Source organism: Poeciliopsis prolifica, unplaced genomic scaffold (genome assembly GCF_027474105.1).
Source record: "Poeciliopsis prolifica strain line A6 unplaced genomic scaffold, Auburn_PproV2 SCAFFOLD066, whole genome shotgun sequence".
Taxonomy (NCBI): domain Eukaryota; kingdom Metazoa; phylum Chordata; class Actinopteri; order Cyprinodontiformes; family Poeciliidae; genus Poeciliopsis; species Poeciliopsis prolifica.
The window spans coordinates 749370-762659 of record NW_026562441.1 but is presented as its reverse complement, the minus strand read 5'-3'; the positions used below and the strand labels follow the sequence as shown (position 1 = coordinate 762659).

The window sequence follows — 13290 nt, the reverse complement described above, 5'->3', positions numbered from 1 at the left end:
CACAACTTCAGGAACCTCACAGAAGGAGAAAACAGCATCACCACTTCTCAGGACCAAACCCTCCCGAGTGACCTCTCTGAGTCCGAAACCATCCACACAAAGAAAACCCACCAGAACCAGAACCATTAAGGAGTCACGCTCTGAGGGGAATCTTCACAGTAAAGACTTAAAGGCCGCGCCTGCAACCAAATCCAGTTCAACCCCCAAATCTACGAAACGATCCAAAGACAGTCTGGATTCACAACTCGGCTCCAGGTCCAGAGACGGGTCCAGAGACGCTCTGGATTCCAGAAGCAGCAGCGCCTCGAAAAGCAGTTTGGACTCTCGGGACAGTTTGGATTCTAAGAAGCTCCAGAGTTCAAAGGTTATCCGAAATCCACATGACCCAAAAACCTCAGCAGAAACCAGGATGGAGAAAAGCCTCCAACGTTCAGAGGAAGTTACTGATTCCAAAACGGTCCCAAAGAACAATCACGAGTCTAAACGTCTTCAAAACTCCAAAGCAAGTTTTGATCCCAAATTCAAAAGCAACTCTGGTTCTGATTCTAAACCAGGCATGACCCAGTCAGACTCTCCAGCTGCCCTGCAGGCCTCTGCTTTCAATATGTACCTTCTTGGATGTGGTTCCCTTTCTCCCATCTCCAGCGGAACCATCAAGACGTCAGGTTCTGCTGCCGAGCTCAGTTTTAATCATAAGAGTCAGTCAGATTCATCGAGATCCAGACAAGTTCTGCCTGGTTCTAAGTCAACACTCACTGGTTTGTCCTCTCCGAGTCCAGGATCCAGTACTGGAAAAAGTTTTACTTCTACTCTAACTGGATCAAACAAGGAGAACCAGAAGAGTCCAAGTTCCACTCCAGGTAACAACAACCAAAGTGTAAAAATACCACAGAGACGCAGGCAATGAGGCCGTGGACCGGTCCAGAGACACTCAGGACCCAAATATTCAGCAAAGGGGCAATTCAACGTTGCGACACGATTCCAATAATTAATGTGACTAAACTTAAATGCATGGATGAGTTTCTCTAGATCTTCCTCAGACATAAGTCAGAAAAAGGAAATGTTCTTCAGGTGGCAGAAGGCCGACTTTATTACTGTCTTTATGTGGCTCTGAAGGTTCAGGTCAGAGTCCATCATCACACCTGATCTCTGGTTTCCAGATGGAACTACTGGACTGACTTTAGGTCTGTCCAGTAGTTTTATAACTACTGTTTTTGAAGTTTGGTAGTAAATGTCTCGGTTTTACCTTCAATTTAGCTGCAGAACATTAGCTTGGCAGCCATGTTGCTACGCTATCATGTGCCAAAGCAAAGCAGATCATCCACCGTGAATTTACACCAGTTTAGTCAGAGCTTTAACCTTTATCAAACATGAGTTACTGTTTTCTTGACAAGGATGAAGCAACGTCTCTGTCAACAGATGAAGTTTGTTTTGTTTTATTATTTCAGGTATCCTGGCCCCTTTGGCATCTTCCAGTCCTAAAACCAGGCCTGTGGTGACCTTGAAAATCCTGGAAGGATCCACAGATACCTCACAAGATCCTGCAGTTACGAAAAAAGATCCTAACAGTTCATCCCGGAATACTGGTCTGACTCGAGGTCTTACCTTTGACTCAATCACAAAACCAGGTGATGATACTGACAATAAGCATCTAAAAGCCGCTCAGAGTGAGTTTAATACTCAAGGACAGGTGGAGGTTTCCCAAGAGGCCAAGAGTGACAGGGATGGATGTCCATCAGGAGATTCGGAGGGGAAATCGGTGCTCCCACTGAGTAAAGCCGGCCACCCAGGAGACACAAACATCATCTCATCACCTCGGCCAACCAGAGCAAGAGAACCGAAGCAAAAAGTCCATGGAAAAAGGAATGAAGGGAATCCTTCACCTCCCCTTCGTCCTACCGCTTCTTCTTCCACTCATACACCAACCAAGAAGAAAGTCAAAGAAACTGCACCTAAACCTGAGCTTCCTCAAAGACTCCATCAACGTGCAGGGGAGCAGAAAGAGGTGGGCGTCCAGGTGGAGGTGGAAGTGGTCGAGCGTTCTGCTTCTACAAGCCCCAGCCTCCACCGCGGACCCCCCACCTCCTCCATGATTGGCTCCTCCAGCTGCCAATCATCGCTGAGCGGCGTGCCACCTCTCAAGCACGTCTGCCAGATTGAGATTGAGCTGTGCAGCCAAACGCTGCTTCCCTGCGTTGTTCCTGACAAGGCCGGTTCCCTCCCTGCATGTTTGCGCTTCCAGCAGAACCCCGCTCTTCTGTCGGGGTTTGGACCGCACCACCACCCAGATGTCAGCGCTGAGAGCATCTGGGACGACGAAACTAAGGAGGAGGAGCAATGGCAGCCCAACCAAAACCAGGAGGATGGGGTCAAAGGGCAGACGGAAAAGCCCCCGGAGGTGTTGTGGGACAAACAAGGGATGACGTGGGAGGTTTACGGCGCCTCTGTAGACCTGGAGTCTCTGGGCTCGGCCATCCAGTCCCACCTGGAGATGAAGATTCGAGAGCAGGAGAGGCACATCCGGATCCTCCGGAGGTCCATCTGCTCCAACAGCAGCTTTGCTCGGTACAAGAGGAAGAAGAGGCGGAGGAGGTTACTGGGCTGCTGCATCAAGGCGTCGGCCGTGGCCGACTGAGGTCAAAGTTCAGACACGTCAGACATCTGACTTTGACTAATCCAAGCTGGATTAAGATCCACCAAACTGTAAAATGTCCCTCACATTAAAATGTTTGTAAAGTAAATAGGCAACATAACAACTGCAGAACAAAATGACCTTCAATAAGACCCTCGGGTCAGAACCTTTAGCTTCATGTTACTAAATATTATCTTTCTGGGAAATTGGATGGAAGATAAATGTTTATCCTCGTTTGTTTAAGAAAGGATTTTAGTTATTGGGTGTCCATGCATCCGTAGAAAGTTGTAAATTTATATATCTAAAATTAAAGCCTTATAAGGTCTTAAATTAACGTAAAAACTAAGTTAGCCTTTAATGCGTCAAATCCCAGGTTGTAAATTTGTTTTGACAAGATTATTTAATCCCATATAATCCATGTATTTTTTTATGACAGGATTTTCTCCCAGTTTGAGTATTCAGAAGATGGTTGAAGCTCTAATAAACCCCGGCCAGCTCTGCAGCTTTTCTGCTGCTACCATCTATAAGTGCAAATTTATCGCCAGTTAGTTTGACGAAATGGGTTCGTTTGTGTGCAGAACCAGGTCTTAAATTTAACTCATAATGATCTTAAAAAGTCTGAATTGGCAAAACTGATTGAACAAAAACGATCAAACTGTGAAAGTTTGACAGAAAAAACTCTGGTAGAAGCTCGTCTGAAATGTCACGTATGAAACTGAAATCCCTTCTTGTGTCCTGCTGTCCGGGTCTTTGTCAGACCGTGTTTAGCCGTGTTGGGTTCTGTCTGACAGCAGAACGGGTCGGTACCTCAGAACAGCCGCAGTGGTTGTTGACGTGGAGCTGAGAGGACAGCAGCTCCATTCCTGGTAAATATTTCATCCCGTTTCTTTTTTCTGAAACTCGGCACAAAGCACTCAGGCAGAGCAGAGAGATCCCAGCTGCAGGGATTTGCTAAGGACGGAGGAAGTCTCTTCTGTTTTCTCCTTTCCTCTTGTTTTTCTCTTTTTCCTATTATTTTGGTTTTCTTTAAGTTTTGCTTTTTCCTTATTTCCTTGTTTTTTCTATTTTCTTTTTTCTCCTTCAGTTTTTCTTTCGATCTCTTTTGAAATCTTCTCATTTACTTCTCGTTTATTTTCTTTCCTTATCTTTTCCCTAACTTTCATGTTTTCCACTTTTTGCAAATTTTACTCCACTATCCACACAACTTTCTGACTTTTCTTCCGTTTGTACTTTTTCCTGTTAATTTTCACAGTTTCTTTTTGTTCCTTCTCTTGTTTTGTGTCCATGATATTTCAGACCCGAGTGATGAACTTGTCGTTCTTCCCTCCCTCTCTCTCTCTCTTCTCCTCCTCCTGAACCTCTCCACCGCTGATGGAGTTGCATCATTTATCTGAATTATTCAGAAACATTAAAGCTGCGCTCGTGTTAACAACGGAAACACCACCATATTTTATTCATCTGTACATAAGAACACAGCGACTGTAAGGATTCCAATATTTAATTAAAGCTTCTTTACAAACTCGTTCATGATTTTGCATTTCATTGCATGTCCTGTGTAAATTGTTTGTAATTTCTGAGCCTTTATGTGTGATGTTTATACCATGCATTGGTTTTAACCACTTATTATTGTAACGTTTCCTACATCCAGCAGCCATTGGGTGAAAACAGTCAGTTACAGGAAACTCTTACTAATGGTATTTTAGAAAGAAAAGTCAACAAAAATGTGGACACAGGCACAAGAAAAACATACAAACTCCTTGGAGAAAGGTCCTAATGTGGGATTTGAGTTTGTCTTATGAGTCTTGTATTTTCTTGCTGCAAAGTTGTACCCAAAACTTGCCTTTAAAATTGATTTATGAAATAATTATTCCACTGAAGGAGAAATGGGTTAAATTACATCAACAAAAGCCTAAAATAAATATAACATACATGTGAATAATGAGAAGAAATAAACTTCTGAATTTTTATTGTACTTTTTGAGGAATAAAAAATATTTATAATTTTATATTTGCCTCCAAATAATTAACTACCTTAATCTTTATTGTAAGTTTTGCACAGAGTCTTTATTTTCTGGCTCAGATCAGAAACTTGGACCTGATTAAACAAGAGAAACCAAAACAGCGTCACGTCTGTTTTGGGTGCTGACGTCAGAACATGCTGTGCTCTGATTGGTCGCCTGGGGATCAGTTTAAAACTGCGCGAGCTGAAGAGTCACAGCGCGAGCGGCAGTCCGGGACACCTGTTGCCAGTGAAACCGGAACCAGTGGGAAAATTACCAATTAATGACGTGAAAAGGTAAAATTATTATTATTGATATTATTATTATAACTTACCGCCATTTTGATTTGAATGTTTTCAACAAGTTTGTGAATTGCTTGTAGCAAAAAATTTATATCCTATATTTTATTTTTTTAAAACATTTTTAGTTTCTTGAGTTTTTTCCTGTAAATATAACAATCTCACCTTATATCTATTATAAAAATAAGCGTCAATTTTATAAATAAAAACAGTGTTTTAGAAGAAATATATGCTACTATAGTCTTAAAACATTTATTTTCTCATCACACGCTACTTTCTGATCATGCTTAAATTAGTATTAGTTTGTTCATAAATTTAATTCTGACATATTGAGTCTCAAACATGCATGTGCTGCATGTGTTTGGTTTTGTCGTCAGCAGGTCACATGTGTTTTGTTGTGTGCACTGCTCTGAAGGTCATCAGGTCTCACCATGAAGAAAAGTCTCCTCTGGTTGTTGCAAAGACAATTTTAGTCCAAACATGTCAGCAGCAGCAGGTGATCTGTATTAATTACCCTGGTAAAATATTGGACACATCACCAGAAAATGGGAGAAATTTGATACTTTCATATGTGAAATTAGTTTTATGTACAGATTTTAAACTCCAAAGTGAATTGTTTCATTTGGATATTAGTCATTTTTCCTTGGGTATCACAGGTTGAGCTGAGTATTTTTAGAACGAGCCTGTTGTGGGTGACAGATAGAGATAGGAAAGCAACCGCGGCTATTTGTGGACCACACACTTACACAGAAGGCTTAATGGTCACTGGAATGTAATCCATGTTAATGTCAATAATTTGGAAGATTTATATTACCAATCTGAGGCCAACAGCTAAAGCCCTCTTTCATCTTTCCTAAGTACGCAAAGGTTGGAGTCAGAGATACGGTTACAGTAATGATAGTGCCGTAGTGTGTATGTTTTTCAGGACTCTGCATGTTTCCCAGGTTTCATTTCTACATCTAAAATCTCTGCAGCTGTTAAGGACAGTCAGTCATGTCGTCTCCTGTGCTGCTTAACCTGCTGCGCTGCGGCCGCTTCTCCATGTGCAGACAAGCCCTCTTCGCTCTGGAAGCCTCCACACAGTCTGTGCAGGTGAATCCGACTACGCAGGTCCAACGTGTAGCAATTAACTTTACTAAAATAGCATGACAGGAAACACTGACCTATTTCAACAAAGAATGTGGATCTTATTCTTTCTTGCCTCTATGTGGCCCATAAAGGACAATATGAACGCTCACTTTAGAGGAAACTTTCTAGCCTTTTGCGGTTACAATAGCTTTCCCTAGAGAAGACAGGATGCAGACTTTAACTTCATCCATTACATGTCAGAAAGTACTGTTTGATCCTTGGTATTTTTGTTTATTGTGGTATTTCAACCAAACTACACTCTGGTGCTTTAAGGGATCTTTACCTTCAGTGAACATAGATGTGCTAAATGGCTAGCTAAGGGTTGGTAATTATAGGATATCAATGGGATTCTTCAATGGTACCTAAAGATACAATTAAGTACCTTCTGGTTACCTACATGGCACTTCTATAGCACCTATATGAGGCATTTACAGGCTGTGCACTTGGATGGGTACAAAAGTGGTACTTAAAGGTGTAAGGATTCCTGATTATTTATTGGGTATTGACAGGATACTTACTAATGCCAGTACTTCCATGTTGCTACTATTAATTGTACTCTATCTAAAGTTTATTTGTACTGGTTACTTTTGGACTAGGTTGGTGGACCGTTGTTGGGGCTGCTGGGTGTGCGCCAGGCCAGCGGGTCGATCAGGTTCGACAGTGATGGCAGCGGCCAGCCAGTGACCTGGGACTCGTTTGGTATTTGGGACAACCGGATAGAAGAACCAATATTACTGCCTTCCAGTATCCGCTATGGAAAACCCATTCCACAGGTAAATAAACCACTGGATTAAGGAAGAAATGGTTGAAGTTCTAGTTAGATTTGACAAAACGATGTTTGAAAGGACAGACGCACAAAAACAAAGTAAAAGTAAGAATAGCTTTGTTGGTGTATTCAAGTAGATAAAGGTCAATATTTGCCTTCCTCTCAGATCAGCCTGTCTCGGGTCGGCAGTGCGTCTGTTTTGGGTCTCCGGAAACAGAATGAGGACCGACTCCGTATCGCCCGAATCCATGACAACCTGCTGTACTTCGCCGTGTTTGACGGTCATGGCGGCCCACACGCTGCCGACTACTGCTGCACCTTCATGGAGAAATTCATCAGGTTGAATAAATTTCCTTCTGTTAACTTCAAAGGTCGACATCTTAACCAACAAGTATTATAAACTCTCGGGATTCTTGTTTTAGAGACGCTTTGGAAGAAGAAGATGATCTTGAGAAAGTTTTAAAGAAAGCTTTCCTAGAAGCCGATAATGCTTTACACACACACCTGAGGTACTTCAACAACGGTAAAGCTCTGGACTAAAGTACTTACTAAATGAGTCATATTTTTTAAATGAACCTTTATATTAATTAGGCATTTGAATCTAATTTTACACTGAACTTGAATTGCTAGGCAGAAATGTTTCAATCTTTGCTTCTCTTCCACCCAGACTCAGTTCTGAGGTCAGGTACAACAGCAACAGTTGCTCTGCTGCATGACGGCATTGAGCTGGTGGTTGCCAGCGTTGGTGACAGTCGGGCGATGCTGTGCAGGAAAGGTCATGCCAAAAAGGTCACCAAAGACCACACACCAGACTGCAAAGACGAGAGGAAACGGTACGAGTCCTTTTAGTCCTAGTGTGATATCCAGCTGCAAAAACTTTCTATGCAATCTTTTTGTAGTCCTCATTTGAGGACTTACTATGTGTTTGTGGGTACTTACATCATATCAACAACTACTTATAGAGTACTCACAAGGTATTAATGGCATACCTCCAGGCCATGTGTGAAGTACCATATAATTATTAAGTTCCTTGAGACACCTACAGGGTACTTACAAAGTATAGATCGGTACGGTTTGGTGTGCGGTTTTGTAGCGTATCCAGGAGATTGTTGTCAACACCAGTTGGACTCTCACTAACCAGGTGGAGTTAAACGAGGCACATAGCCTTGTTTGTTTGTGCAACAACAAATGTGATGGACTAGTGTGTCGTGCTTGTCGCAAGAAGTGACGTTTCTCTGTCCTCCAATCGATGGACTGTGTTGTGTGATGCCAGTAGCTCCACTATAACTGTAACATTGTCCTGTGAACTGAATGTGGATTGGTGTGGTACAGGTGGGGAGCATGGCCCACTTTTACACTGGAAACATACAAAATACCGTACCAATCTGTACTGACCTGTACCGTACCAACCAGGTAACCATGGAGTATCTCTGAATATTGATAGGATACCCAGTGGGTAAATATTAACCAGAACATTCCTAATTCTCCATAGTTACCTCTGATCATCTGCAGGATTCTGGGTGGTTGATAATTGGTAAATATTAGAGGTGCCTTAAATCTAGAGACAAAAACTTAAACTCAATCTTAGAGCAAAGACCAGTGGAATGAGACCACTTTGAAGATAAAGATGTTTTATGTTGAGGTTAAGAAACAAGCTGTACAGTTTTCTACTGCAGACAGACGACTGATCCCTTCTCCATATCCAAGACACTTGTTTAAGTCACAAGTTTCAGTTGAGCCTTTATGGTTTCAGTTCAATTAAATCCCTCTGCTTCACTTTTATTGTTCACTAGTTTTTGGGGTTATTGTAAGGCGCTGCAGCTTTAAAGCAGCAGCGCGGTTCAGGTTCCCAAACAGTCGATGATCAGTTCGTTTGGTATGAATAGTGTGGAAGTCCACATTCAGGAGCTGAAACTGGAGCAGAGCTGCAGGTCGGCAGGTTTGGGATTCCCTTCAGCTAAAAGCAGCCGGTGTTATCTAACAGCAGGGCAAGCCTTCGTCTGGCTGTGGGCATCAATCAACCGGTTAGTGCAGGTTAAACTCAAACACTGTCAGAGACACAAAATAAACTTTCATTTCAATGAATTCATTTGATCCAACTTGAAATGGTGTAAAACTATTTACATTTTAACTGTGGGAAGTAAAAGCTGCAGAGTGTCTGACTAGCTGAGGAACTTGCCTTCTGCAGGATTATGTAACATTTGATGAGTTGATGGAAATCAGTGTGTAAAATTTCCAGTGCAGCCGTCTTTGACCTAGTCCAAGTCCTACTGTATCCTTAACAAGACACCGGCTGGTCGGCTGGGCTTTTACTCTTTTAGGGTGGGTACAGTGAACTCCCATCTATTCACGGTTCACTATTTATAGACTCACTGATTCTCAGATATGTTGGTGGAATATAACTCCAAAATATTTGCTGAAAATTCACTTATATAATGTAAAATTAAACTCTGGAAGTTCAAAACCCTAAAATCAACGCTACTTGGAAAAGCAGCAAATCCTGGAGTTCTGTTAATTTCCCTGGTAATTACTGGTACCCTGCTGAAATGTGCTATGCACATAAACTTGATTGATTGAACCTGATTGATGTCTTATTGGTTGAAGACAAGAACAAACCCAGAATGTGCTTGATCCAGTTTATTGAAGACCCTGTAGAGAGAGGTATCTTGGTTTCCCCATTGGACCCCAACCTCAGATAAGAGGAACCAGAGAGTTAAATATTCAAGCACTGGTTCAGCCTCGCCTGGTTTCACACAGAAAATAACTGATCCTGTTTGGTTTTTGTTGTTCAGGATCCAGAAATCTGGTGGTTTCGTGTCGTGGAACAGCGTCGGCCAGGCAAACGTTAACGGACGGCTCGCCATGACGCGCAGCATCGGAGACTTCCACCTGAAATCCAGCGGCGTCATCTCAGAGCCGGAAACGCATCGTCTCTCCGTGAGTCCTGGACCAGCTTGGGCTGATGTCTTAGTTTCAAATCGGTTTGGGTCTGTTGAGTTTTGAAAGTTGGTTGAAGCGTTTTTACCGAGCTTTGTTGTAGTTCGGTACATTATTCCACTGGACAATCATCTTATATATTCATGATCTGTTTCTGCAGGTCCAAACATGCCGTTGACTCCTTCCTGGCTTTGACCACAGACGGCATTAACTTCCTGCTGAGTGACCAGGAGATCTGTGATGTCATCAATCAGTGCCAAGACCCGACTGAAGCAGCAGAGATCATCTCTCAGCAGGTGAACGACTGCTGAGAGTCTTTGATACAGAAACAGTAGAGGAAAGATGATTAAATTTAACAATAAATGTCTTGGTCAAAATTCATAAATGTCATATCTACGACCACATTAAAGGCATTTCTGTGAGCAATAAAAGTGAATACTGCCTGAATAAGTGGATGAAATGTGTTTCAGGCGCTGCAGTACGGCTCAGAGGACAACGCCACCATCGTCATCATCCCGTTTGGAGCCTGGGGAAATATAAAAGCTCCTCCAAGACCTACAGCATGAGCAGGAACTTCGCTTCGAGCGGCCGATGGGCGTAGACAAAAACATACATGAAACACGACAGAACTCAGCCGATTACCTTAATTTAACTTTAAGTAACCCAGAGGATTTAAATGATTTATGACGTAACGCAGCCAAGCAAACCCACCAGCAGCATCGTCATGCTTGTTCCCAGCTGGGCAGTCGACACTGTAAATAGTGTAAAATAATGAAGGTTGTACATATAAAGATACTTACTGCAGGGTTTGTTGTCTGTCAACTTTGTCAGTGTTTTGCATTTAGAGAGAACATTTTAGTATGTTTCCTCTTTCGATCACTGCTTTCGTTCTGTAAATGTTGAATGAAACTCCAACATATCAGCGTTTTATCAGATAAGAAACTCAGTTTTAAATTCATCAAAAGAGGGAAAACATTTGAACTCCAGGAGAAAACATTCGAGAAAAATGTTTCTGTTTTGTTACCAACAAACCTTTTAAATATTTACCAATGCCAGAAGTTTGGCTTGATAAATCGATGTTCACCTCGACTCCGTTGGTCCTTTGGAGTGATAAAGTAGTTAAACGTAAATTTACTGTTTGTTTTCTCAAGTTGTATTAAACCAAGTCTGTGTTTAATCAGTCAGGCTCTGCTGTTTCATTTTGTTCCTTGACTTTCTTTACATTTCACTTCAATATTCTCTAATATTCTCTGTTGGAAACTTTAGTTCATTCCTCCTTCATAATGTCTTTGGCACTTTGTGAAAGTGCATTGAAAAGATGGGATATTGAAAGGATTGTATGTTTTCTAATGTCTCCAGTGAACTTTTCTGCACTAATGGTTCCAGTGGAAATGAGCTTTGAAACCCCAAATCACTCAAAAAGCAAATTAAATTATTACAAGGCTTTCATTACCTGGTCATGACAAACATGTGAGAGGCAAAGCATCAGAAAGAGTTAAGCTAAATCTCATCGCCACAAGCAAATGTTTGTTTTAATGGTCTGCTTAGTGGCTTTTATTGACAGTTATCTGTCAGAGCGAAGGTTTGGAAGTAACTCCTGGCGGCTGAGTCTAGGAGTGGAGGATCGTCACACGCTGCCTCAGAGGTCACTGTTTAATGCTGTCCATTTACCGTCACCTTTTGAAGCCAAGATCTGAAGGACAGCAGTCACATTCAAAACAGATTCCTTCAGAAGATGTTGGCAATGAACCGACCATGTTCTGCGTAACTTACCCTGTCAGACCAGCTGTGACCAGCTGCCCCCTGCTGGCCGAGGGGACAGAGGAGCCTGAGATGCACTTGAAACAAGCGAGATATTGCAGGACATCTGGACATCAGCTGATCATCGCACCGCCCGGCTTTGGGACTCTTCCCCGACTGCAGAGTGACTTCCCATCAGTTCTCTTTCCTTATGATCTATTTTGTGGGGAATAACAAGCGTTATTAGGCCAAACTGCTACTTTTGGAATTGGACCATTTGGGTCGTTCACCTGATGAATGAGTGAATCCTGAGGCAATTCGTTTTGATGTTTCAGTGCCGTCACAGCAGGAAACTGTCTGTTTGAGCCTTGATATAGATCCACACATGTTCCTCCATTCATCTCTAATGTTGTAATTTACCAATAACAATCAGGACTGAAGCTTACAGAGTCATGACATCATTATCTGTGTTTTCAAAGCTTTTAAAGGCCTCAACAGATTAGATTCATCAAACTTCCAGCCTATAGAAACGTTTTAGCCTTTATCAAACAGAAATATTTCTGTTGTTCTGCCCAACCTAAAAGGATCGGTCCGCTTGAATTTGGGTGAGATTCAAACATTCCTCTCGGACATTCAGGTGGTCTTGACTGGAAATGTTTGGCTCAGATTTAATGGCTGTCATGATTTTTTGTTCCCGGTTGACTGACCGCTGACCCTCCTCCTCAGCCGTCCAATCACTTTGCAGGATTCTCCGCCCAGCGAGGGGCTCGGATGTTGGGAGGTAAATTTAGAAACCGTCCAGCTGAACTGGATTCATATGACCAGGAGGTGACGTTGGCCACAGCAACACACCCTCCTCACCGTCCGCGTGAGTCTGCTGACCTTCACGAAATGCTGCCCTGTAAGTCAGAGTCTGCTGCCGGTCATGTGGTCATGTTGGTGAAGACCAGGTTACGTTTCAGGGCTTTAAAGGGGAAACATTTGCTGACTGTTTTTCTTTAGTTAGAAATTCTTCTGTTTCTTTTAGTTTTTTCCTGTTAAAGGGAGTTTTTCCTCTCCACTGTCGCTCCGTACATGCTCGGTCTTTAGTGATTGTTTGCTGTCGCTAAATGTTTGAATCATAGTTTAGATAAAAACTTTTTAGCCGGTTTAAATAATGAACTGACTTCACCGGATCTATAAATAGGATCAAACTGGAATGAATGCCACCAACTTTTAATCTTTTTATGTGATTAAATTTGTGTGTATAAACTGGATTTGCTTTTAAATGGTTGATATCATAACTTAATCAAAAAATATTTGAAACATTTGGCATTAGATGACTGAAAATGCATTTAATTAATGATCTTTAATGAGCAAATTTCATGAATATAACTTTAGTTTTTGGATTTTTTCCTTTTCTGGTGTTAAACAATATTCTGTGATGTTTTTTTACCGTAATTTCATAATTAGGTTTTTCAGGGGAACAAAAAGGCAACAGGAAAATTAAAGAAAATCAGAACAAAGAATAAAAACTAGCATTTGATCATTAATATTATGAGCTATGGGAATATAGACGATCACAAGAGGTGGATAAACCACCCAGAAATGATCCAGCGAGAGCATCGCACCCCCAACTGATTCTTATTCAAATAAAGGTCAAAACTAGCCGTCCAAGAAATTACTCTAGTAAAAAAGTATTTGGTAAAAAGTTTACCTAACTACTGAATAACTGATTAAATGATCAACCATTTAATATTTAAAATCTACATCATCAGATGAACCGAAACATAAAGTTAAGTGAAAATTT

The 13290-nt window shown here is 41.7% G+C and overlaps 1 pseudogene; it reads left to right on the top strand.

Annotated features, from left to right (window-relative positions):
- The first annotated feature begins 4836 nt into the window (after nt 1–4836).
- On the top strand, nt 4837–10941 carry LOC129351457 (protein phosphatase 1K, mitochondrial-like; annotated as a pseudogene).
- Nucleotides 10942–13290: the final 2349 nt, after the last annotated feature.